The 27,504-nt window shown below is 32.8% G+C and overlaps 1 protein-coding gene across 10 annotated transcripts in view; it reads left to right on the top strand.

Moving 5' to 3' along the window:
- The window catches only part of MGAT4C (MGAT4 family member C), a 265,451-nt gene that overhangs the window by 145,476 nt on the left and 92,471 nt on the right, over window positions 1-27,504 (top strand). The window lies entirely within an intron of this gene.

Here is a 27,504-nt window from a genome sequence, read left to right as displayed (position 1 = left end):
GCTTTAAATGAAAAAAGAGAAGAGAAATATATCAAACACCAGATTAGATGGCAAATCAGTCAAAAAAAGATCAAAACTAACCTATTAGCATCATCCAGAGTTCAGTAATTCTGAGAAAAAGAAAAATAATGCATGAAATAAAACAATTGGGGAAGCACTATTAGTACATATTCCATGCATAAAGGAATTTGTGAGAAGTTTGAAGTTCAAACTAGAAAGAATACAGCACTAATTTTTTTTCTGAAGATGATATTGAAGATTACAGCTATAATTTACCATTTAGGTTCAGACTTTAAAAGTTTTTGTTGTCTTTCACTCCCCAAACCCACTGCAGTTTACTCAATATGTGTAAAATAAGTGATAGAAGATATTTGTAAAGTTAAGTGCACAAAATAAATATTGCGTTTAACTGTTTGGGGCAGAACCCTTATGTTAGAATATTCCACCATATTTTACTTTCTTTGCCAACCATTATCCTAATGGAGTAGAAATATATTACTTTATATGGCAAATAATCTATAAAAATTTACTTACTGAATTGAATCGTAAAGGAATAGTTATTAACATGGAAGATAAAAGCATGAATTGTGTGTGGCTAATAATTTTTCCTTAATTTGTACTTGCATTAATAAAAAGTACAGTATGGAATTCATTTTCTGATATGTAGCTTGCTGGTATTTCTCACAATTCTGTTCTTCCCTCTCCTTTATAGGAAACGTGAGATAGATGCTGCACAATATACGTAACTCAATCAATATAGGTTATTTGAGATAAAAATTTTACTGCTATTGATTTACTGTTTTTGATAACATGTATGCTAATGAGGCCTGTGTAAGAAATTAGAAAATTATACATATAATACTTTTCCTATAAGATGATATACTTAATGTGATTTTGGAAGATTATGTGGTTTTTGGTTTTGTTGTTCATGATGTTTTAGTTTGAAGACATTCTCCGATATTCAATCAGACTCCCCTGCCCTTCACCCCAGAGTTTATAAAGCCAAATCTTACTGGAGGAAGAAAATAGATTCCCTAAATTTCAAAACGATCACTCCTCAGATATTTAAACAATGTATTCTTAAGTCCAAGATGAAATCGTTGCAAAAAATGTGGGTGTGTAATTTTACCATTTGCCTTGATATGATTGATTTAGAATATCACATTTTACCTGCTTTTACATATGAATTTTTCATGAAAAAGGAATATAATTTAAATAAGATGTAATGGCCTTTGTAATTAAGTCCATCTGTGTTCTAAATTTAGTACCATGGAAGGTTAAGTTGAGGATACATGAGACAAGACTCAGTGTCTAACTCTGACCCCTGTTAAAACTATTGAAGTCTATTAAGTATGCATCAACCCAGGAACACGGTCTGTTAAAAAAAATCAGGTTTGCCATGTAATTTTGGATTTAATATGTTACTTAAGTGTTCTGATAACTAACCTGTATAAAATTAGAAGATGATACATAATCTGCATTAATGGAAAGGTTATTTTCAATTCAGAAAACATACTTCACTTATATATGAACCATTCAACAAATACTATGGCTCATCTTGATTTTCTGTAAAATTGCAATTTCAATTGCTAAGGGTAAATATGAATATCTAATATTGAGAGTATTGTGAAACTGAACCCTGAAGATATTAAGACCAAAAACAAAAGTTATCTTTTTCTTCCAGCTTGTTATATCTTACCCCTTTTAGCCCGTCTCCTGCTCCCCAGAAATCAACTTACTCAAGAGTTTTAGAAAAATAATATTAAATATTATGAGACAATTTTTTTGTTGTTATTTGTTTGCTTTTTCTTGAGACAGGGTCTTGCTCTACACTAGAGTGCAGTGGCACTATCTCAGCTCACTGTAACCTCTGTCTCCTAGGCTCAATCGAATCTCGCACCTCCACTTCCTGAGTAGCTGGGACTACAGGCGTGAGTCACCATGCCCGCCTTTTTGTATTTTTCTTTTTTTTTTTTTTTTTTTTTTTTTTTTAAGTAGAGACGGAGTTTTGCATGTTGCCCAGGCTTGTCTGTATCTCCTGGGCTCAAGCAGTCCTACCACCTCAGCCTCCCAAAGTGCTGAGATTACAGGCTTTAGAGACAATGTTTTCAAAATGTGATCTATTCCAATTTCCAACCTTGGATTAGTGTCTCCTGTTTTGTCCAATAAAGCTGATAAAAAATAAAGTGCCCAGACGGGGGAAATTCAGACCTCTGGACTTGAGATCCCCTTAAATGTCTATGTTTACTTTTTGAGGTCTTTTAAAAGACCTTCCAATAATTTGCCAAAGCCAGAATTCACACTGAAGAAAAACTAATTTAGACAAATAATTTCTTCATCAAATTTTTATTAAATACCTACTATATGTCTGGCATAACTAACTTCTAGAGATGCAACAATAAATGAAAGATGAATAATGTAAGAATCTTATACTAGAGGTTCTCAAATTTAAGCAGGTCACCTAATCGACTATGGCTGCATGAGCGAGGGAAGAATACTATTACTGGTATAGCTTGGGTCAGATGTCCTCTCTCTTCCCCATCTTGAGAAGATGGCAGATAGAGTTCAAACCACAGGACACAAGGGTATATTAGTTTAGATAGACAAAAGAAAAAAAACAAAAAGGATGAAGAATTATCTGTTCTTTACCTCTTCCAGCTTCTAGCAGTTGGCATTTCTTGACTTGTTGCACCCCAGTCCCTGGCTCTGTAGTCACATTGTCTCTTCCTTTTCTGTGTGTGTTCTATTCTGTGTGTTTGTCTCAAAGCTTGCTTAGCCTCCCTCTTAGAAAGAAATCCATGAGTATACTTAGGGCCACTGGATAATTCCCTTGTCTCAATCTGCTTTATTGTATTTCATTATATATTTTTTGCCATGTAAAGTATTATTCACTCTTTTGCCTTATAAGGTAACTTTCCTAGTTTCCAGGGTTTAGAACATAGCTTTTTGTGATCACCATTTAGCCCCCACTGGGATTTAACTCCCTAGCTAACCTATAGTATCTAAGTCAGTCAAGGAACCAGCTGTATCTCCAATCAGAATATGGAGCCAATGCAGGAAATATCCACTACTTCAACATGCCAAAAATACTTGAAATGCAGCTCTTCTTCTTAAAATAAAAATACGTAATATTAGGAACTTATTTCTTTTTATAAATACTTTATTTGCCCTTTTTGCCAATATAAGCAATTGCAAAATATCTGATACATTTGTGCTAACTTTCCTGTTTCTCTATTGCATGTTGCAAAAAAAAATTAAGAATTATTAAATCTAAAGGGCTATTCTAAAAAAATTAAGTCTATAAAAACTGGTAAATGTGAAAATGGTAAACATTCGATGTATGAGAATTGTAATGCAATCTTCAACATAAAAAAATACTATTTTGTAAAGATTGATTAGTGTTGGGTAAGACTACCAAGAATAATTATATTAGAATGATATCTTTCACCCCTTTCTCCTTTATGCAGACCTTACATTTGATTTTTGGGTTAGCTGATACTGTCCAGGAGATTTCTCTTTTCAGCTATTAAACCATTTGTCAAATTAATGGATTAGAGAACTAAAAATACTTCACTTCTAAACTACTTTGATGGCCTAATATGAACTTATTAGCTTAGTGCCATATTCCATTCATTACTTTTTACTTCTAATAGGTGTTACTTTTGAGTTGCTTTGAAAATTTCTCATACAGGTAAATATACTTTCTGTGCTTTTTGTTTGCTTTGTTTTCACTAGATTAATGATATGGCTTTACATAACATATATTACTGCAGTTAAAGTATTTTTTCTTAAGTAAAAAGAAATATTTAAGATCACTAGAACAGCTAATGCTATATTTTTTGGAAACCTTTGGCTCTTTAATTTATTTTCAGCTTTAAAGAAGTTTGATTTGTCATTACAAAAAAAAGTGTTCATTCCATTTCTACATCAATATGCAGGTATTTGTTAATATCCTATATTTTAGTTATTCAAGTTTACATCAGCATTTGGTTCCTCTCCCACTAACTGTTTATATTTTAATGAAGTGCGATGGTTAAATCTTTCAAATGAGATATAAAAGACATTAAATATTTATAATTTATTTTCTTTCTCTTCTCTGTCATTTGTGATTAATTAGGCCAGTTGTCAGCCTATATTTTGGATAAGAAACATTATTTTTCCAAAGAGAAGTTTTCATCAGAAAAAGGATTGGGAAAAATATTGTTTGTTATCTAAAATTCAGTAGGAGGTTTTCAACTTGGGAATTTAAGACTTTGATTCTATTAATTTTAGTTCACAAAGACAAAAATTCATAATGCATAGCCTTTAAATCTGTATGCTTACACATTCTCATTAAATTCAAAGTCATTTGGTGGGTGCATTAAAATTAATATGCAGGGGTGCATTAATTTTCTGAGTATTTAGACTAAATCATATCTCTGCTACACTTCTCTCAAACCAGCACCACCCTAAAGTAAATGCAGCTTTTACTGTACTACCATTTTGGCTACCTACATAGATGATTGTAAAGTACACACTGTGATTTAATCTGACAGGAGCAGTCAGGTTGATACTATGTATCTCTAAGGAGGGCTATGCATAATTAGCAATCTCTATGTTTAGAAAGATGTCTTTAAAAGATAATTTTACACTGAGAATTATGGATTTTTTTAATCTCTTGAATTATTTTATCTTTACTATCTCAACTCCCTCATCTAAAAAGATCTCCAGTCATCCTTGATATATTTCAAGCAGCAGTTAAGATTTTTTCCTTTAATACTTATTCTTTGTGAAGGCCAATGGTCTTGTCCTCTTTTGAACTCCACTAATAGACACCCTCTGTGTAAATAACAGTGTCACAGTAAATTATGAATGTTCACATGAGTTCTGTCATTGATGTTCCAAAGTATTACTTAAGCCCTTGTTCATTAACTTTTCAGTCTTATCCCTTATCTTACTGACCAAAATCTAAGTATCTTGAAGGCAGCAACCATGTCTTACAGAGTAAAAATGAATGCTGTAGATCCTCAGTAAATATTTATTTTTAATGAATTTCTGAAAAAAATAGTATCTCGTTAGTAAAGAATGAAAAAGAATATGAAATCTATTTCTACATTACAGTTGAGAAGTGAATAGAAAAAAAATAGGAAAAATACACTTGCCTGTTTTTAGTTATCACTTTATCAATGTGAACGGCTTAATTTTTTTGCAGTAGTTTAGATTTGATGCATAAATTATGAAGACAATCTTGCAATTATGTATGCCACAAATATCTAGAAGTATATAGTCTATCTTTTTCCTCCGTTTTCTCTAATAACATTCAATTATTGTGCTAGCCCCAGTTATGAATATTTATCAGTAAAGAAACAGGTGGAAAAAATCCAAAATTTTATTTGGCCATGTTTGTCTGGAAGTGACAATATTGTTCCTTACATTAGCTAGAACTGGACCCTGGAGGTAGAAAATAAGTATAGTTACATAAAAATTTTAAATTTATGCACATTTAAATTTACCAATTATGAATATATACACTCTACACAATGAATAGTGGAGAATAATGACAGTAGCAAACCATCGTATATGTCAAAGTAATTTCTATAACATTATATTTTTTAAATTAACATATGTTATAGCTGATCTCAACATGGAATTGGTGGTGGGCATTGGGGGCAGGGAAAAGGGGAAAATATTGTCTTTTTTGGAATTAGCCTGTAAAAAATCATTAACCTTGAATGTTGATGTAAAATCTATTTTAAAATTTTATATTTAATAATTTAATGGTAACTTTAAGAAGAGCAGGAATTAGTTGTAGGAATTCTAAATTATTCAAATAAAATAAGTTACTACTTCAAAATCCTTAGTCAATCAAACAAAATGAAAAAAGAAAGCAAAAACAGGAAAGAGTGAATAAGTAGTATAAAACAGGATGTCATTGCTGAGTCCAATGCATTGTAATAGTAATAAACCTGAATATGAATTAATTCTCTGAATAAGAAAATTTACATTAGGATAAAAAATTTCTGGCATACACTATTTTCTGGAGACATGCATGAAATAAAGTGAAATACAGATTAAACAAAAATAATAAAATAGAAATGCTATTCAAATTTAATAGAATAAAAGATTCAAAAAACTAAGGTAGTAAAAAATGTTTGTGCACTTATAATGTAGTTTCATAATGTAGAGAGCAAACACTAATATAGATGAAATGAGAAAATGGTAAATGATTATTCACGTTTAATAGAAAAACTTACATTTCCCCTAAATCAGATTAAGAACACATCAAAAAAATTAACTAACAGAAAGTTTTAATTTTTAAAATAAATCATAAAATATTCATGAAAATTGGCCATGTTTCATGCCACAAAAAATGCAACATATCCTGAAGAAACTACACTTTTCAGATTGTGTGGCAAAAACACAACTAAAAATTACAATTTGACTCTATGAACAAAATAACCAACAAATATACACACTATAAAAATTCAAAAGGAAATTTCCTTTTAACTGATTTCTTACTTTAAGAAAAGAAAAAAGTCAAGACAATAGCTTCTTTAGAAATTAATAACCATATGTCTGTTGGCTGCATAAATGTCTTCTTTTGAGAAGTTTCTGTTTATATCCTTTGCCCACTCTCTGATGGGGTTGTTTGTTTTTTTCTTGTAAATTTGTTTAAGTTCTTTGTAGAATTTGCACGTTCTGCACATGTATCCCGGAACTTAAAGTATAATAAATAAAAAAGAAAAAGAAAAAGAAAGAAAGCTTATTTTGCCCCACCAACCAAAAAAGAAAGAAATTAATAACCAAAAAGTTTTGAATAAAAATAACCATGGAATCCAGCCAAACCATGAAATAGTGAGGAACAGTTCTCAAAAGAAAAGATGAAAGTTCTATATGAAAAAATAAAATACAAAGAAAATGTCGATCCTCACTGACAGACATAAAAAAAATCTTAAAATGGTGAGCAATCACTTTCTGGTGGAATTTGGAAAGTTGTATAAATTTTTCTAAGCACAAACCATAAAAATATAACACACAATATGTAATGAATAAAGGAGTTATTGAGACAGATATATAAAACATTTTAAAAAATAGAGAATTCTGATATAAACTAATATAAATTATAAATGAATTATAATACAATTTATTTTTAAAAGGTAGAATTTCTATAAACACCTAACTATTCTCTTCTAACTATTCTAAGTAGTTTTAAGTGAGAAGAAAGGTTATCTGTAATTCAATGGAATATTTTACAATTTGAGTTTTCTTAGGTTGGTATGACATTGTCTATGAAAAAGATAAATAATTATTATAGAAAATTGCTCTTCACTTGGGAAAAATAAAATTAGCCTAATATATAAATACATCTCTCACAAACCTTATGTGCAATAATTTTAAGTTATTCAGAAGAATACATGCAATATATAAGTTTAGAAGCACCAAAATATTTTATATATGTGCACACATAAACACATGCATAGTAAATTCCATTTATATTTTTAAAAGATCTATGTTAGTTATGGAGAAATTAGTGATCAAGTACAGGAGGTGAAAGAGGACTGACTACTTCATATGTCACCTAAAATTGTAGCAGAAATAGCAGGATTGCAAAAAGCATCTAATAGTCTCTACCTTCTAGCCATTCACACACTGTAGGAAAAGGGGAAGCAAAATGAAACAATGCACAAAAAGAAGCCAATATATGATGGTGCCAGCACATGTCTCATTAGCAATCAGTCACACATGCTTCAATGGTTCCAACTTAATGTAAACTTTACAGGTAGTTGCATCAAAACTTTTCTCACAGTATGTGGCCAAATCATTTCAGATTCATAACTGATAGCAAAAAGAAACAAAATAACAAATTACCAAGAAACAAAATAACAAATTACCTTGAAAATACATATTCTAATATTAAATGTTAAAAAAGGAAAAATTGCTGAGGGGCCACATAACAGGAGGATGAAAGACAATAAACTGTAATCATTTTAACTTTTTCATAGGAACATTGTCATCTTTTAGTAAACACTGTAAATTATAATTTATGTATTACATATAATATGACTTGAGTACAGGAAATGCTTCTCTTAGGAAATATTTTTCTAAACATAGAGCCATTTGAAAAGTGTAGAGAAAGAGTCTATTAACTGATACTAAATGTAATTCAGGCAGGTGTTGCTCCCCTCAGGATAAGTGTCAAATGACAGGCTGCTACCCTCTATTTTACTAAAATTCTCATTAGAATTGTCTTGGAAATGAGACATTACCTGGTTGAAAAGCTAAAAGGTTTTTTCAGCGGAAGATGCAGTAATAGAATATATAACACAAGCATTTCAAGGTAGAGAATATTTCTTACTTAATAGGTACCTGGGGCTTTCCATTGTTGTAGAAATTAGTTTGAATAAAATTTCTCATAAAATTACTTTTAATAATGCAAATAATAGGCTAATTTTAAATGAATTAAAAGTACTTAAACACACCTATGTAGTTTCTTTCCTCAATACATACTAAATAACTGATAAGCAAATGCTGAAATATAATGAAATTTCTAAATCCATGGCAAGTATCAAAGATATATACTCTCTAGTCTTATGGTAATTTCCAGTATATATTTCTATGGAAATCTTCCAAAAACTTTGCAAATGGAGTATTTTTGTCTCGCAACTATTTATATTAAGCAAACTAAAAATGTGATATTGAAAAGAGTAATGTCCAGAAGAAATGTTGATATCAGTAATTAATCAACATGTTATCTTAGTATTTAGGATTATAGCAAGGATGCCAATTTCATTGTTATTCTAAAGTCAATGTGGTGCCTTTCTGGCAAACAAGTGGTCAATTCAGGCCAAATTATCTTCTACAAAAGTTAACATATGTTATTTTTCACCTTACAACTTTCCTCTTATCAATGGTTCTTGCAATACAGCACTTAAATTAAATATCCACAATAAGCTGCAACACTCTTTATAGCAACAGACTGTTGAATCTGGATTTATTTGGTGACAAAACAATTTAAAATGATGAAATTTTGAGACCAAGATTGTATGCAAACATGCCAGCTGGAGATAATATATTATAATATACTTGAACTTGACAGAAAGCTCACAGTTTGGTTTTATAAGGGCTGGTAGATGAATGTATGCTTCATGGACATACAGTTCTGAAGAAATATGAATCTACAACATACATATAGTATATAAATTGGAAAAGTAGCAAAAGAAATGAACTAAGTCTGAGATATTACAAAAAGACAAAGAGCTTGAGAAGACAGGGAAATCAGCATTGCAAACAGATGATTGCAGGTACTGAGACAACCACAAATATATTATATGGGATTTAGGTGGAAGAATCCCCTCTACAGATAAACTAGGGTAATAGAACTTTACAAGGATTTTAGTCATATTCTCTATGACATTATCATAAAGAAAAGAGAATAAGGAACAGAATAGCATCCCAACAGCAGGAAAAATAAAACCCTCTACTTTTCAATTAACTAAATGTAAAAAGTGATAGAGGATATAAAAGAACAACATAAATCAGAATTAGAAAAACTCAATGACAAATTGACCATAAAAAAAGATTTGAGGAAAAAAAAGTAATCCAAAAAAATTTCTTTTAGAAAAATATTTCACAAGTGAAGGTAAAACTTGAAGAAACACAAGAGTGACTTAAAACAACAGACAACCAATTAAGATAATTAGAAGATGGAATGGGGATTTTTTTAATATGAAAGAAAGAAAAAAAGGAAAGGAAGGGAAGGGAAGGGGAGAGGAGGGGAGGGGAAGGGAGGAAGTTAATTCAAGAAGAAGTAAAAAAATACAGAAGATAGGCAAATACTAGAAGAATACCAAAGTAAAGGAGAAAAACAAATATAAAATAAATAAATGTTTAAAAATCTGAAATAAGAAACTACATATTGATAGGTCGTGCCATGTATGTGACCTATAATGGCCAGAAATAACACCAGTTCTAGTAAGACTACTGAACTTAAGAGAATTTTTAAAAAAGGCATTAAGGCAAAAATGATGTAACTACTTATAAGGAAAACGGAGACTGCTACTAAATCTTTGACAGCAAACATCTTTTTGCCAGAAACAATGGAGTAATATATTTTAGATAACCAGGGATATAAAATATAAGCCAAGAATTTTATAACTAGCCAAAGATGATTCAAGTGTAGAGGTGACAGACAAACTGCTATAAACGTGGAGAATTTCAGAAATATTGTTCTAATGAGTTTTACCCTTTAGGCAACCAAATGATTAGAGAAACGTCAATGTAAGCAGTGTTGGTCATAATTAAATATGTGTTTGCCTATATTTTAAGACTAAGTAATAGTCAATATCAAATGGAATGATTGTATATTCTGACACGATGAACATAAATATCAAAAATCACAGGAGATGAATATAAGTAAAGTAGAATAAGCTTAATGTTTGATTTACAGGAATTGAATAGGAGTAAGACATTCAAATTAGATGATATGGAGAGGGAGAGAAGTAGTAAAAGGAAGTTGCCAACAAATTTCAATATTCCTTACAAGAAGGAAAAAAAAGAAAGAAAGAAAATAGTCCTCTCTACTCAAAAAGAAAAGGAAAGCATGAATGTATGCTTCATGGACATACAGTTCTGAAGCATGCATAAAGCATGAGTAGATAGGTAGCCCCTAGAATAAAATGCAATCATGCCTAAATAATGCATTAAAAACTCATTTAAACATTTTAAAGTAGTTGATAATAAAAGGAAAAATGTTCAAAGAATATCAGCTAAGATTCTAAAACCAGGTAAATATTGTCCATAATTGTAAAAAGCAATTAAAAAGCATCCTTTCAAATAAAAAATAAGATAAGAAAATGTACTTAAATATGCATTCAGAACCATACCAGACAAAAATATTTTAATTAATTTTAAAAATATTAATTTGACTGTATTCATCTCTGGGAGTATACATACTTTAAAGTAGGGCATTTTTCCTCATTCTTTCAAGATAACTCCTGGATCTCCAAGCATGGTTCCTATGAAGAGCATGCACAAGTCATCAAGTCTGTTTATAAAGTTTTTCCCAAAGGTGCAACCAACAACTTCAACTTACATCTCATTAGTCAAAACTTAAACATACGTCATTTATATCAGTATGTAAATCTAGAAAATGTATTGTTCTTAAATCTGAGTACAATGCCACTACCTCCTCAACCTGGATTTCTGAAACTAAGGAAGGAGAGAATGGATTTTGGGAACATAGCTAACATTCTCTGCCACCACAGCTTTTGCTGAGTGAATGCTGTGACAGTGAGCAGGTATCTTGGCCTCTACTCTTGTCTCTTTCTAAAGGAAGAATTGTCTCTGTAATCCTTTAATCTATAACTTAATGTACAAGGAAAATTAGAAGGATTCAGAGACAGTGTGCTAATTGAGTCTTTGTAAGAAGAATAAATCCACATCATTCCTCACAGGGGCAAAGGGCATAAGATGATACCAAGCAAAAAAACAGCAACCACAAATTTCAAGGCCTCATACTCAGGAGAAATAAAAGAAAGAAAGAAGGCAGATACTTATAAAAGCTAGTTTTAATGAAAACATATCTTTGTAAAATTCATCTGAGCAGCAGGCTTCGTGTAATCCTATTTTTAATAATAAAAGAGATTTTAAAAGATTAGAATATCTGCCAGTACATTAGGTGAATAGCTTAATTCTGGGATATACTTTTGTCTTTTAAAATAGTGTGTAAAATATTTAGCAGTGTATGAGGCATATGTATACATATTCACATCTGTCAATATTATTATAACATATACATGGCATTTACAAAGATACAACAGAGTTTTTGTCAAGTTTACTTTCAATTGGGGATAATGTATGCATGACAACTTCCTTTCTACCCATTTGAGAATATTTAAAAATAATTTATTTACTGATCTTTTCTGTCAATTTTTTGGAACAAAAATCGTGGCATTCCAAGATTACAGTTCCTTTTTTTGGCCAATATCTTCAAGATCCTCTTTTTCAGTAATTTTACAACCTTATTTTCTCTCCCTTAGTTTTGTACATATAACATTGCCCAATTCTTCTGTCCTTCCATGATTCACACAATATTTCATTGAACTCTCACTTACATCAACACATTACCTGTTTTCCCCTTTTTCATTTCCTTCATTGAACATATTTTACACAATCTCTAAAGCTGGCAATATCCTATTCACCTTGCAATTTGAAATAAATACGTCGAATACATGTGAAACTTCAGTGTCTATGAGTAAGACATAAAAGTAAACTAATAATTACAAGAATATGCAAGAAATGTAAAATTTATAGCATATTGAAGAAGCACAGAAATAGTAGCAACTAAGTTTGCCCAAGGAATTTAAGACTACATTTAAGGAGGTGACCTATTTTTAGAATGAGAAAACATGAAACGTTTCCCAGGTAAATAAGAGTAATTTAAAAGGGCCTCGTAGCTGTTGTTGCTGTTGTTTTTAGATGGAGTCTCACTCTGCCTTGCCCAGGCTAGAGTGCAGTGGTGCGATCACAGCTCACTGCAGCCTCCGCCTCCCAGGTTCAAGCGATTCTCCTGTCTCAGCCTCCCGAGTAGCTGGGACTACAGGCGAGTACCACCACAACCAGCTAATTTTGTATTTTGGGTAGAGACAGAGTTTCACCATGTTGGCCAGGCTGGTCTCTAACTCCTGAGCTCAGGTGATCCACCTGCCTCGGCATCCCAAAGTGCTGGGATTACAGGCATGAGCCACTGCACCTGGCTTTAAAAGGGCCTTTTAAGGGCTATGAATAACTTACATAAGCATTTAGGAATGCTTACTGAAAACGTAGTGTCAAAGTATTAAATAGAATCGTGGGTTAAGAGAGAAAGTTGCTTATGCAGAATCAAGAAAGCAAAATAATTTGAAAAAATATGAGAACTTTAGCTCTATGATGTCAGAGTGGAAAGAGTCAGTAGAAAGGAATATAGTGATAAAATTTAAAAGAAGATTTAATAATAAGGGAAGTGATGTTTTGAAAGGGAACAAATGAAAGCTCAGGGTCAGCTTTGAAAGAAGGACATATTCGTTTCTTTCTGACATTATATGGTAGGTAGATAGAAGTATCAATAGAGACGAAGTTTCAATGTGGTTAAGAGGGTGATTGGCACATGGTCACAGGGAGGAGAATATCACACACAGGGATCTGTCAAGGGGTGGGGGGCTAAGGGAAGGATAGCATTAGGAGAAATACCTAATGTAGATGACGGGTTGATGGGAGAAGCAAACCACCATGGCACATGTATACCTATGTAACAAACCTGCACGTTCTGCACATGTACCTTGGAACTTAAAGTATAATAATAAAAAAAAAGAGGGTGATTGGAGGGATAGCTTTAAATGATGAGTTAAACAAACCGTTATATGCCTCCTAGATACTGTGCTCTTGTCATAACTCTTTAGAGGCCTATGCCCTGCAGGCACTTAAGAGTCAGTTAAATTAAATATAATGATAAAGAGACGATAGGTCTAGATGCTTGAGAATAATGGTTAAGGTTAAAGTTAAGATCCAGCGTCCTCTTGGAACTTAGAAATAAATGAAAAACAGAGTTAATTGAGAACTTAGTTGAAATTTTAGCACTAAATCTAAGTACTAAATTTCCCTGGGGCACACATATTTTGCATATTCATATTTCCCATGTTAATAATATAATATTTTAGCATCTTTTTTTAGTGTTTTAGATCACTAATTGTAACTGTGTTCTTGTGAAATAAATGACTTAAACCCTCTGGGCCTCAGATAAACAATAGGATAATAGTAATTTAAAACGATAGGATAATATAGTAATTTATATAAATAAATAGGATAAATAGAACAACAGGATAATAGTAATTTATCTCCACCTTTCTTCCAGCTCCTTCCAAGATATATAAATATTATTACTTAATCAAACATGTTGAGAATGAAGTATGCTATAAGGCAGTGATTGCTTCTGCATGTCAACTGGCAATTTTAAAAATTTTGCTTGTAGCCTACCATCACTAATTTCTGTTTGAGCATGAGGTAGTTGTGTGATTATTTGAGAGAATTCTGATCTGCAATGGAAAAAAAAAAAAAAAAAAGGTCACTTGACATTTTTGTAGGTATTTTTATCCTGTCATATATCAGAGAAGACTGAAGGGCCAAAGGTTACTTTAGGGTGACAAGAGAAAAACTATACTTGGTTATTGTTGCAGAGAATGGAGTTAAAAAAGAAAAGGAAAGGCAATTTCTGGTTCTTCCTGTGATACTAGAAAGCATGCCTTAGTGCCTTTGGGATTCTCTCAAGGGAACTGTTATTAGATAAAGGGAAGGGTAGCTTTCCTCTCATAATGTCTTTGTGTCTCTGGTGAATGCCAGAGGCAGGAACTTTCAGGTAATGTGAAGCTTCTGTTAATACAGAGATGTTATGATATACTTCAAGAGCTCTCCATCGAGTTAAAAGATATACAGAAACATACCTTTGTGTCAAGGAACATCATTTTTATTTTCTTCTGCAATTCTATATTTAAGTCACTTTTCAAAAGAATAGCATAAAATAAAAGATGTATTATAAAGCTATGACTTTCAATCCCTCAGCATTTCTCTGAGTTTGCTGTTTATTATTTGCCTAAGACTTGCAGCCATTTCAGAACAAAAATCTAATTCTCTAGATGCTGACATTGGTATTTAAATTCCTCCTGCCTGATTAGCCACATTATGCTCTGCTTTCTTTTGTATTTGGCTAGTGATATCAAAATGCATTAATGCTTCATAAAAAAAACAAAAAAAAATCCTAAGTATTCTGATGGTAATGTTAATATCTGAGACCAGTGGGGGGAAAATGGTTAACAGCCCATCACAATATTCATGTTATGAAATGTTGACAATTATACATTGAGGTTTTGTGTTTCTGCCTCATTTACTCAAATCTTAGGAAGTTGTTATTATTCAAGGATACTGCTTTTATTCTTTCCTTCCTAATAAATTTATTTTTAAAAGAAATGTCCAAGGCAACTTTTTTTTTATTTTAAAATATTTCTACTGAAGCACCAAGAATTAGGATATTTCTTGTGTGGGCAGTTGAACGTATTTCGGATTCTTTCCTTTCAGTTTTTAACATTTTTATTGTTTTCTTATTTCACTTGGTACATTATGTGACATTTTACAGGAAAAGGGAAGATAAAACTACATGTTTATTTTTTTATATAAATCATTACAAGTAAATAAATTGAGTTTTGTTTTCTTCTAAATTATTCTTCTTAAATGGTAAATTAAACAATAGGTTTTGACTGTCAGGATTTTTAAAAATATACTTTAGAAAGAATCTAGGAAGGTAGCCCAAGCATGTGCTCATTATTCCTTATCCTTCTACCTTTCTAAACAAACAAAAAAAGTATAAAAAAGTATAGTTAAACTGTGAATTAACTAATGAATCTGGAGAAGTCCAAGCTCATTGTGGCTTTGGGTTTTCAAGAAAGAGTGTGAGTAAATTGTCATCGTTTAGAGGTATATATGGTCACGAAAGAATTGCTAGGCTTGAACTAAACCTGTCACTCTGGAAAAACTACATAGACTGGTATTAGAATTCTCATTGCAGTATTAGAATCTAGAAAAAAGTAAAGAATATTTACAGAAACATGAGAGAAAAGTACTACAACATTAATATTTACACTCAGCCAATATATCATACATATTTAAGGGCTAAAAGTAGGTACAATATAATGTAAAATTATTCAGAAAGTATATCACTCCTGAGTTTTCTGGGTGATAATTACTAGAAGACCTGCTCCACCCAAATGAAAATTAAATAAGATGAAATATCTCAAGGTGGAATACACTGAGTATGAGAAATAGTGTTTATGAGAAATATAAATTTATAAAGTTTATAAATGAATATATACATAAACTTTATGAATATGGCATGAAAAAATATGTTTTGTACCATCATATATGTTAATACTAAATCTCTTTTAACATAATATTTGACATAAACAGATAATTCCTTAGAAACTATCAGCAAACCTTCTATGAAATGGCTAAAATCTAAAGTGCCCCGAATGAAATTAAGAACAAGACAATACACTTACAATTCTATATTATAATTGTATATTCAAAATTTTGATTAATCCCAAATAGAAGAGAATATTGTGTTTGTGAGAAGCAATATTTGTACAGATAAATAGAACTTTAGAAAACCCAATCAATCAGCCAATATTTTCCCAGGAAAGAAAAAATAAATAAATAATAAGTTTATAGTGCATTTTAAAATATGGGAACAAATACATGTTATCAAAAAAATGAAATCAACTACATCACCTATGAAAAAGAGTGGGTAAATAATATGCTATTCAAAGATAAAGACTCAGTTTTGACTAAACAAATACAAACTGTAAAATCTACCAAGGAGAAACACACCTAAAGCAAAATGGCAAAATGTGACTTGAAAATAAATGATAGGCAAAAATACGGTTATTAATTTTCAATTTGATATAATGTCATTTAAGGACAAAAGCTTAAATGGTAAAAAGATGAATAATTTTAATAATAGGGCAACCCATCAAGATAATCAGCAGGACAAGACATAAACAAAACAAAACACTTTAGAAATAAACAGAGAAATTGCTAAATCAATAAACATAATAGAAAATTTTAAGATGTTTTCCTGAGAGTTGACAGTTCAACCAATGGGATAGAGGAGGAGAAAGACATGAACAATTTTAATAGAAAAACTCAACAAGCTCAATCTATAACATGTACATGTTATTGTACTATGTTTATAGAACAGACACAAAATCTGAATATATAATTGCCCACAAATAAACCTTTAATACTTTTTCAATGTGTTAACAGATAGAGGATACATCTTTTAATAAAAATACAATAAAATAAGAAATGCTTTTCAAAATATTTTTCAACATTACTTAAACAATTATAAACAGAAGAGGAAAAGGAAGCGTTTACATGTATTTCACATAATTTTAATAGCTTTATACTTATATTAGGCTTTCTGTTTGATAACTTTGCATTGAACTTAAAATATGCCATTTATAATTTAGCTGAGGTTTCTTTGTCTTTTACCTGAAGATGCCTAAACTGTGATTCATCTATGTTAGTATTAAATCTCTTTTACTACAATATTTGACATAAAGAAGAGTATGCATTAGAAACCATCAGCAAACATATGAAACATATGAAATGGCTTAAATCTAAAGTGCACCTCGATGAAATAAGAACAAGACAATAATACTTACAATTGCTATAATATAGACATATAAGTTGAAGATTTTAAGCCATAAAGGAAAAAGACGGCAAAATAAGTTCTACTTTTAGGTCCTTGAGGAATCACCACACTGCTTTCCACAACGGTTGAACTCATTTACACTCCCACCAGTAGTGTATAAGTGTTCCCTTTTCTCTGCAACAACTCCAGCATCTGTTATTTTTGGCCCTTTTAATAGTAGCCCTATTAACATAGTTGGCCCTTTTAATATGAGATGGTATTCCATTGCGGTTTTGATTTTCATTTCTCTAATGATTAGGGATGTTGAGCATTTTCCCATATGCTTGTTGGCTCTGTATATGTCGTCTCTTGAAAAGTGTCTGTTTGTGTCCTTTGCCTACTTTTTAACGGAGTTTCTTGTTTTCTGCTTTTAAATTTGTTTAAGTTCCTTATAGATTCTAGATATTAGACTTTTGCTAGATAGATAGTTCGCAAATACAATATTTTCCACTATTCTGTAGGTTGTCTGGTTACTCTGTTGATAGTTTCTTTTGCTGTGCAGAAGAAGCTCTTTAGTTAGGTCCCACTTGTCAATTTTTGTTTTTGTTGCAATTGCTTTTGGCATCTTTGTTATGAAATCTTTGCCAGGGCCTGTGTCCAGAATGGTGTTTCCTAGGTTACCATCCACAGTTTTTATAGTTTCAGGTTTTACATTTAAGTCTTTAATTCATCTTGAGTTGATTTCTGTATATGCTATAAGGAAGGGCTCCAATTTCAGTCTTCTACATGCGGCTAGCCAGTTATCCCAACACCATTTATTGAAGCACCTTTCCCCACTGCTTGTTTTTGTACTTTGTTGAAGTACAGATGTTTGTAGGTATTCGGCCTTATTTCTGGGTTCTGTTCTGTTCTGTTGGTCTATATGTCCGTTTTTGTACCAGTACCATGTTTTAATTACTGTACACTCATAATATAGTTTGAGGTTGGGTAATGTGATGCTGCCAACTTTGTTCTTTTTGCTTAGGGTTGCCTTGGCTATTCAAGCTCTTTTTTGGTTCCATATGAATTTTAAAATAGTTTTTTTTTTCTATTTTTGTGAAGAGTATCATTGTTAGTTTGATAGGAATAGCAATAAATCTGTAAATTGCTTTGGGCAGTATTATTGATTCTTCATATCCACAAGCATGGAATGTTTTCCCATTTGTCTGTGTAATCTCTGATTTCTTTGAGCAGTGTTTCGTAACTTTCATTGTAGAGATCTTTCACCTCCCTGTTTAGCTGTATTCCTAGGTAGTTTATTATTTTTGTGCCTACTGTGAACTCCGTTGTGCTTCCCATAGTCTCAGCCTAAAAGCTCCTAGATCTGATAAACAACTTCAGCAAAGTTTCAGGATACAAAAATCAATGTACAAAAATCAGAAGCATATCTGTACACCAACAACTTCCAAACCGAGAGCCAAGTCAAAATAAGTGATAAATTCTGATGAAGAAGAGACCAATTTATCATTACTTATAGACTATATGGTGGAATTGTAAAATAAGTTAATTAAATACTAGAAATAGTATAAGCATTAGAATGTATTGAACATATGATCAAGAAATCAAAGAATATTTTACAGAAGCAACAAAATAACTGAAATGAGAAAAAATTAAAAGATACAAAAAGATACAATTTTAACAGAAATATAGAATAACTGGAAAATTAAGTTGTAGTTACTATGGAGAACAGTATTGAGGTTCTTCAAAATACTGAAGCTAGAACTACCCAGGAATCCCATTGCTGGGTATATATCCAATAGAAAAGAAATCAGTGTATGGAAGAGATACCTGGACTCTCATGTTTACTGCAGCACTAGTCACAATAGCCAAGATATGGAATCAACCTAAGTGTCCATCAACGGTTCAATGGATAAAGAAAATGTGGCATATATACACAATAAAATATTATTCAGCCATAAGAAACAATAAAGTCCTGTCATTAACAACGACATGGATGAAACTGGAGGACCTTATGTAAAGTGAATCAAACCAGGCATAGGAAAACAAGTATCTCGTTCTCACTCATATGTGGGAGCTAAAAGAAAAACTGAACTCAGGGAAATAGAGAGTAGAATGATGGTTATCAGAAACTTGGAAATGTAATGGGAGAGGAGGGTAAAGAGGGTATGACAAATGAATACAAAAATACATCTAGATAGAAATAATATCTATTGCACAGTAGCACATTAAAGTGACTATAGTTAAAAATATTTTATCATATATTTTGCAAAACTAAAAGAGTGGAATTGGAATGTTCCTAACACAAAGAAATGATAAATAATTGAGGTAATGGATACTCCAGTTACACTAATTGAATTATTATATATTGCTTATATCAAAATGTCACATATACCCCACAAATATGTACAACTATTACATATCCATAACTTTTTTATTACTATACTTTAAGTTCTGGGATACATGTGCAGATGTGCAGGTTTGTTACATAGGTATACATGTGCCATAGGGGTTTGCTGCACCCCTCAACCCGTCATCTACATTAGGTATTTCTCCTAATGCTATTCCTCCCCTTGCTTCCCACCCCCAAAAGACCCCGGTGTATGATGTTCCTCTCCCTGTGCCCATATGTTCTCACTGTTCAACTCCCTTATAATTGAGAATATGCAGTGTTTGGTTTTCTGTTCCTGTGTTAGTTTGCTGAGGATGGTTTCCAGCTTCATCCATGTCCTTGCAAAAGACATGAACTCATTCTTTTTTATGGCTGCATAGTATTCTGTGGTGTATATGTGCCACATTTTCTTTATGCAGTCTAACATTGATGGGCATTTGGGTTGGGTCCAAGTCTTTGCTATTGTGAATAGTGCTGCAATAAACATACTTGTGCATGCGTCTTTATAGTAGAACGATTTATAATATTTTGGGTATATACCCAGTAATGGAATTGCTGGGTCAAATGGTATTATATCCTTGAGGAATTGCCACACTGTCTTCCATAATGGTTGAACTAATTTACACTCCCACCAACAGTGTAAAAGCATTCCTATTTCTCCATGTCCTCTCCAGCATCTGTTGTTTCTTGACTTTTTAATGATCATCATTCTAACTGTCATGAGATGGTATCTCATTGTGGTTTTGCTTTGCATTTCTCTAATGACCAGTGATTACGAGCTTTTTCTTTTTTTTTTTTTTTTTTTTTTGAGACGGAGTCTCGCTCTGTCGCCCAGGCTGGAGTGCAGTGGCGCAATCTCGGCTCACTGCAAGCTCCGCCTCCCGGGTTCACGCCATTCTCCTGCCTCAGCCTCTCCGAGTAGCTGGGACTACAGGCGTCCGCCACCGCGCCCGGCTAATTTATGTGTGTTGGCTGCATAAATGTATTCTTTTGAAAAGTGTCTGTTCATATTCTTTGCCCACCTTTTGATGTGGTTGTTTGTTTTTTTTCTTGCAAATTTGTTTAAGTTCCTTGTAGATTCTGGATATTACCCTTTTGTGAAATGGATAGATTGAAACAATTTTCTCCCATTCTGTAGGTTGCCTGTTCACTCTGATGATAGCATGGTACTGGTACCAAAACAGATATATAGGAACAGAAAAGAGGCCTCAGAAATAACATAACATATCTACAATCATCTGATCTTTGACAAACCTGACAAAAACAAACAATGGGGAAAGGATTCCCTATTTAATAAATGGTGTTGGGAAAACTGGCTAGCCATATGCAGAAAACTGAAACTGGACCCCTTCCTTACACCTTATACAAAAATTAACTTAAGATGGATTAAAGATTTAAATGTAAAACCTAAAACCATAAAAACCCTTAAAGAAAATCTAGGCAATACCATTCAGGACATAGGCATGGGCAAAGACTTCATGACTAAAACACCAAAAGCAATTGCAACAAAAGCCAAAATTGACAAATGGGGTCTAATTGAACTAAAGAGCTTCTGCACAGTAAAAGAAACTGTCCATAACTTTTTAAGAAAGAACAAAACAGAAAACATTTAAAAATAAATAAAAAATAAACTATATGAAAGGATGTATAGATATTTTGAAATAGAAATTGTGAGAGTGCATGGCTTTTCAGATATTAAAAAGTATTACACACACATCCTTATAACTTAGAACAAAACCCAAAATCTTAACCAACATCTATCAGACCCAGTATCACGTAGTTCCTCACTACCTCTCTTACTATTTTCTTTACTGTGACCTATTCTACTCAGGTTACACTGGCCTTACAACCATCCTTCAAACACTCAAAGATTACTTCTGTTTCAGAAATATATACTTCCTTTTCATTCCAAACAAAATCCAGCCACCCCAAATAGTCTTATAGGACTTCCTTACTTTATTCAGTCATCTGCTCAAATTTCATTTGCTCAGCCTTCTCTTTCTTTTGCTTTTTTTTGTTATAAGAAAATGGGCCGGGCACGGTGGCTCACGCTTGTAATCCCAGCACTTTGGGAGGCCGAGGCAGGCGGATCACGAGGTCAGGAGATCGAGACCACGGTGAAACCCCGTCTCTACTAAAAATACAAAAAAAAAAAAAAAATTAGCCGGGCGTGGTGGCGGGCGCCTGTAGTCCCAGCTACTCGGAGAGGCTGAGGCAGGAGAATGGCGTGAACCCGGGAGGCGGAGCTTGCAGTCAGCCGAGATTGCGCCACTGCACTCCAGCCTGGGCGACAGAGCAAGACTCCATCTCAAAAAAAAAAAAAAAAAAAAAAAAAGAAAACGGTTTTCTTCTTAATTTTTAGTTCCCATACAGTATACAAATGCACTTTTACTCTGATAATACAGCTTTGCAACTAGCAAAGCAGTTGCGCTAACACCCATAAATACGGGTGGGGAGACAATTAACATCCACTAATGTTTCTCTACATAACTATTCTTTTAATACCATTTTTTAAAAAACAGTTGCAAATAGACCACATAATATACATGGCAAAAAGGCAATGAAGTGAATCTCTTGAAACACTAAATGTATAATACACAGAATATTATCAACATTTACATGATTCACATCAAAGTGATGACATCCTAAAATGTATTCCTTTTAAAGGATAGATTTATCAATAAAATTTTACATATCTTTTAATACTCTGGTACAATACTTCATATACTGCAGGAAAATTAATTTCACACTTCATTTTCTAACCACCTCCTCAGAAATAAATGCCTTGTTTTTTACCCTACCAGGTTCTAAACCCTTGCCCAAAATTATTTTTCTATGTAATGCTCACCACTACCTGACATTATAGTTATTGCTTTATTTTTATCCTATTAGTAAATGTTAGCTTTTTGAGAGCAGGGAATATTGTCCTCAGTTCCTAGGACAATATTTTACAAATAGTTGATGCTCAGAAATAGTTGTTGAGTGAAAAATCACCTCAGTACTAAACTTCCATGCTTGAGCCATGTGCTTGGGAGCTTTCTCTCACATTCTTCTTTTTTGGGGTCCACGGGAGAGCTACACCTCTGTTCAACATGAGTAGAATTTTTACTAACTGTGGTAAACATCTCTTCTCTCAATTATTCCGGGAAGACATAGATCCTGGACAGGTGTTGAATATTCCTTCTCTTTTTGCAACTTGCCAATCTTAGATTCTAGAGATTCATATTGCTCATAAGCTACCAGAGAAATAAGTCTTCTGAACATGAATGAAAGCCAATAATCAGATAATGAGACAACCATGTAGCTGAGCAGGAAGACTTGGCAAGGAACATTGTGGTGATAAGCCAGGATATGTTGATACAGGATGTAGCTCAGATATAATTCACTCTGTGTATGAGTCCATTCTGTTCTAACCATCAATGATTATTGTTATCTAGTACAGCCCATCCTCAATCGTGTCTCTGTGATTTTATTTGTACTCACAAGCTGGTGAGGATTTCTGGATTATTGTAACTAGAGTGCAGATACTTGTGAGGAAATGACAGGAAGTGAGGAAAGGACAGTGGAGAGGAGCAGACAGAACATACAGAACCCTGTGGACAGTACTATAAAACTGAATCGCATCCTGAAGGAAATAGTAAGCCATCAAACACTTTTAAGCCAAATAGTGGCATGATCATTTTATATTTTGAAACAATGTGGTAGCAGTACTTAGAATCAATGAGAGAAGGTTGAGTCCAGGGGCAGAAAGATCAGCTAGATAAAGGCCTTAATTATTTCAGATGAGAAAGTATGAATGTCTAGAGTAAATCAATGCCCCTATGAATGAAGAGGAGATGATATATTTAAAATTTGTAAAAGAGTTAAAATTGGCCTTAGGTTGTCAATTATTTAGATGGCAATGGAGCAAAAGGAGAGGCTTATGACTAAATGAAGCTTCTGACTAGATGACAGGTAGGTAATGACACCATTAAAGGGCACATAAGGAAGAGGATGCTTGGGAAGGATAATTTGAGTTCATTCGTGGGTAGATTGAGACTGAGTTGTCTTTGAAACAATTGTAGGTTGTATGTGATTATAGACATATGAATATATGATATACTCTTTGAAAATAATTTTCTTGTCATTTTCCATTGGCACTGATAAATAAAAGGTATTCTTCTTGACAAAGAGTAAAATGCAAAAAAAACCCATAAAAGTATAAATCAATAAAACATGTTAGAATTATTTTACCATTGAAAAATCCAAATTAACTTTGGATTTGTAAAAACTCTTCCATTTTTTCCCATACCACTAATTTTTATAATGAATAAACCCCAATAGAAATGTATTTTATGGAGAGACAAGTTGTAAATAGATATCATATCATATGTAATAGTTTGATACTTATATTAGACTTTCTGTTGGATCATTTTGTGCTGAAACTTACAATATGCCGCTTACTACTCACAACTGTGCTGTGTTTATTTTCTCTTTTCCCTGAAGATGGCTAAATTGTGGTTGATCTGTGTTGCACTAAATCTCTTTTAAATAAATCTCACATTTGACAAAAAAGATATGTTCCGGATTGTCTCTGAAGAAATACAGTAATACAAATGAATTGTCGCCTACCAATTCCTTTTTCAGTATAAACCTTTACCTTATTTCCAGTTAGTCCAAGGAATCACTCTCTGGGGAAAGAAAGACACAGCGATGCTAAAAAGAATCGTAAGATTTTTGAGGTGAAATTGCTTAGAGATGGTTTAATCCAAAGCCTTCATTATGCAACTGAGGAAAGTGAGGCCAACCTAAGGTCACCTAGACTGTTTAATGACATTGCCAGACTTAGAAATACTGTCTTCTGGTTCTCAGGCCAGTGGATTTTTATTATACTGTGCTGTTGTCCATTTTGTGACATTTCTGAAAGGGGGTTCTTATGAAGTGTTTATGCATGGTTCACAATGTTTCCAACAGAAATACTTTCCCTGCAGAAAAATGCCTGCCAAGGATTCTGCTACTAAGAGCTCCCACTGGGCAAGGGGTCCCTAGACAGTATGCTGCACAAACTGTAATGAGCTACATAATGTCTCCATTCTCTAGTGACATGGAGGCTATATAATGTAGACTTTTTAAAATGAAGATATTAAGCAAGCATTTCAGTTGTCTACTCTTTGCACCACATCCCATGAGACAGGACCAACAGCCTGTCACATTCGGCAATGTTATACCTTAGGACAACGGGGGGATATTTCCAGATAATTGGCCTTATTTGTTTAGAGCACATTTTTTTCCTTTTTTCTTTTATATATCAGCATGTTCTTTTTGGTGCTTTCTGTAGCTGAGCAACTGAACAAGGCCTCAATATGCAAGCTTCATGCACAGCAACAGGGCAAATTGTCACTAAGTTGTCACCCCCCAGACTTCATTCAATTCTTGTAATAAATATTCTCCATTCTATGTTCCAAAAGCTATTTTAGGCATTGTTTCCTAGTGTTATCAGTTGTGCTAGATGAACACTAGCTCTTGAATATTTCAGAGTGGATTCATGGTGAATTTGTAAATTTCTGTGAACAACAACAAAAAAGCTATCAAAACAAACATAATACTATAATAAACAGCATCTATAAGAGATTAAAATGAGGTCCCTAATTTCTGTGCAATGTTCATTTGTCTCTGGTTTGGATCACAGACTCCCACATTAGAATCACTTTGACTATGCTGACTTCTGTCATCCCAAAAAGTCACCATAGCAACAAATCAATGACAGTAAAAGTCAATTCATTATTGTTCCTTACCATCTATAGTGTGCCAGGATGCATCTTGGGAGCAAAATTCACTATTCAGGAACTGTTCAAGTGTCTTTTTTTAATATTTCACTACTATTGTTTTCTTACCCACAAAAACCATGTTTGTTTCCTTAGATATGGAATGCTAAAACTATGTTAAAACACATACTTCCTCTGGTTATTTCCCCTTGGATCACAGAGAAACAAATGGTAACCTATTCACATCAACTAAATGCTATTCTCTTTTTACCATTTTTCTTTAAGTTGAATGCTTAGAAAACATATGCATTATTTATAGACGTGATTTAATGTATAATTTCTTTTGAAAATGTATTTTCGTACTGAACACATAAGCTTATTCTAAAAATTAAATACTTTAATTTTGTTACCCAAAAATATTTTATGGTAATGGAAAACCATAATTGTGTTTTTAATTATGCTCACGCTGGGAAGATAGCTTCATGGGGTAACATATTGATTTGAATATATCTTTCCTTCAGTTAATAAGTCCCTCCTTTTTTCTTTCATGCCTATTAATTTTGAGTAGAATACATAACTCCAAACATCAGCCATTGTTACAGCACTAGACATGAAACTCTGTTTGCAATGTCTTGATACCAATTGAATTCATGGTGCTGGTGTGTGTGTGTGCGTGCATGTGTGTGTGTGCACATGCGTGTGTGTGCTCTGACATGTTTTTATAACCAGATTGAAGTACAGTTGGGGGGATACTTTATGTTATTTCTGTTGTTGCTATTATAGCACTTCACATATTTTCAGGTATTTCTTAAATGCTCTATTTGATAATTTCCAGTGTGAAAATATACGTTGCCTATTTTCTACAGTAATCAAGACAGAATAGAAAAGCTAAAAATATGAAGAAAACATTAAAAAAGTGTGTGATAAAAGCTGGAGTTAGTTACTAGGGGTTAAAATAATACAAATAAATTACCCAGAATAGTCAGTACAACTGCTTGCCCAGACACAGGAAATATGTTGGATTTGGTAAAACAAAGCAATCTCTATAACTAAAGCCAGAATATTTATTAATAGATACAACAGGAGACAAAATGCAGAGGGGGGAGAAGGAAAAATAGGCAGAAACAAAAGCGAAAATGAGATAAACAGGTGACATGGCAGCATAGCACTGGCACTATGGTTCATGCTTGGTGAGGGAATCTTAGCTATGGCCCTCTAGCGTAACAGAACACAGCAAGGAGAACTTCAGAGCCTGTCTAGGCAGGAGTAGAGTAGGGGATCAAGTAGAAAGAAAAAAAGAAAAATGGAAAGAAGATGACAGAGAAAGAGAGAGAGAGAGGCCTAGCTAAATGAGTTAATCATTTCAATGAGCACGACCTGGAACGACAGTGCGTTAAGAGCTGTAAATTTGCTCCCAGTAGTCTCCATTTCACTTTATTCTTAATGTTCGAATATTTTTAGTGTTTAAAGATTCAGAAATATGTTTGTATTTGTATATATAAATGTATTTTATATATATTATTTTTACACACTTATACAAATAATCCATTTACCCATACACATTATTGTTTAAACTTATATACATAAATCATTAATACTATGGAGTTTTTGAGTAAATAGGAATGTTTTCAGGGTAATTTTCCAGGGAAATTCCTATTTTCCTTGCTGAATATAGAACTCACGCTCATTCCAACCGGCATCCTCTCATCAGACAAGACCATACTATATAGTGATACTTAATGATGACCAATGTCTGTCCTTAGATATTTTAAGGAGACTTCCAAATGTGCCATTCTGGACTCACAGTTTGACCTTGCTCTTTTGATCGCATAGTCCAGAATTTGGGGCTGCTTCCTAAACCTTCAGCAAGTCCACCAGGGTTTCCTCACTTTGCCTCGAGGTTGGCTATATCTAGGTACAACTCTTAAATGAATTAAAAAAAGAAAAAGTCTCTTGGGCCCTTTACAACTCTAAGAGATACTAAGGTTGTTTTCTGTGCTTTTTTATTCCATTGAGTAAATCCCTCTATTCTGATTCATTAAAAACTCGTGTTAACTAAGTACTACATCTATGCCAGGATTTGACTACATACCCAACATACAAATGCTACTCCTTTCAACCAGGGCATTCCACCTGCTGCCACAACTATACCAACATTAATTTTCTTTTCTCAAATA

This window comes from Symphalangus syndactylus, chromosome 13, assembly GCF_028878055.3.
Source record: "Symphalangus syndactylus isolate Jambi chromosome 13, NHGRI_mSymSyn1-v2.1_pri, whole genome shotgun sequence".
NCBI lineage: Eukaryota > Metazoa > Chordata > Mammalia > Primates > Hylobatidae > Symphalangus > Symphalangus syndactylus.
The sequence above is the reverse complement of the archived record's forward strand: the minus strand, read 5'-3'. Positions and strand labels throughout refer to the sequence as shown.